At 60.7% G+C, this 1,211-nt stretch overlaps 1 non-coding gene across 1 annotated transcript in view; it reads right to left on the reverse strand.

The window, feature by feature from the left end:
* Positions 1 to 597, reverse strand: part of LOC101782729 — a 1,740-nt gene extending 1,143 nt beyond the window's left edge. Inside the window, exon 1 of the transcript XR_002677678.1 lies at positions 1 to 597. This exon is cut by the window's left edge and continues 1,143 nt beyond it. This is a non-coding gene — a transcript (LOB domain-containing protein 41).
* Between the last annotated feature and the right edge of the window lie 614 nt (positions 598 to 1,211).

Genomic DNA, 1,211 nt, shown 5'->3' on the forward strand with positions numbered 1-1,211 from the left:
CACTTTGGCGAGGAAGACGGTGGCGTTGGCCTTCCCCTTCGGGGGTCTTGAATCCACTGCAGGCAGGGGCGGATGGTGCAGGCGTCGACTGCAAGCCCTTGCGCAGGACGCGGCAGCCGTTGCAGCTCATCCGCATCTTGGTCCGCTCGGTGGATCCGCCGATTGCGAGCCGAGCCTTGACCGCGCGGGAGGGTTGATGAAAGAGGGAGGCGGCGCTGACGGGTGCTTCGAGATTGGAGGTGGCTGATTGATGCGAATGCGGAAGCGGAGATGGCGACAATGGTGGTGGAGCGAGGGTGTGCTGTTTTATAAGTAGGGGGAGACCTCAGACCTTGGTTGGGTTGGGCGCCAGTGGTTTGGGAAAGGCAGGGGAAGGCGGATTCGGCGCCGCGAGGCGAAATGGATGGGGGGAGAGCGAGATCGCGGGGCCCGCCGCGTGGTTACCGGGTGCTCGGCGCGACGGCGCCCCCCTTCGCAAGAAGCCGCGTCCGAGGAATGGATTCTAGTAGCGCACAAACTGGAGGCGACCACAGGGAGGCAGGGAGCTGCCTCCAAATACTACTACTTGTACTGCGAACCTTACCAGCAGCTCCAACGGCACTTTGTACTGCAGTGCAACGCAGAGCCCCGTTTGCCAACGTCCTCCTGCCCTACTCCTAGCAAAAGATTATCTTAACATACGTGTTCGTGGTGAGCAGCAGGATGTACATTATTTCAAAAAAAGCAGCAGGATCTGTTTCTTTCATGTGCGCGGCTGCAAAGCAAATTCGGCACACGAGATGCTTGCACGTAATAGGAGGTGATCCATTCCTGCTCAGCAGCAACTCTGGGTTCACTCCGAAACACGGTACAGTCTGTTGGGTGGCGATGACTCAGCCGGACCGACGAGAGAGAACGAAAAACAGGCGGACCCCGCCCCACGAAGCAGGACAGGAGACCACACTAGAGAGAAAGAGCGCGCACGCATCTGATCTGAGGTGGCTGGCGGCAGAAGAATGCCGGGGAGGAGGCGCCCGCACCCGCAGCGCGTGGCTTCCCCGTCCCGAACCGATCCCGTGGGCAGCCGCGCGCCCGCGCCCACCAGACCCGCGGGGGGAGGGGGAGCTTTTCGTCACATACCGCGGACCTGGAAAAGGGCCGGACGAAACACGCGCGCCCAACTCTCGGAGCGGAAGGAAAAAGGTAAAAGAAAAACTAGTTCACCTCCAACT

This window comes from Setaria italica, chromosome V (assembly GCF_000263155.2).
Source record: "Setaria italica strain Yugu1 chromosome V, Setaria_italica_v2.0, whole genome shotgun sequence".
In the NCBI taxonomy this organism is placed as follows: Eukaryota; Viridiplantae; Streptophyta; class Magnoliopsida; order Poales; family Poaceae; genus Setaria; species Setaria italica.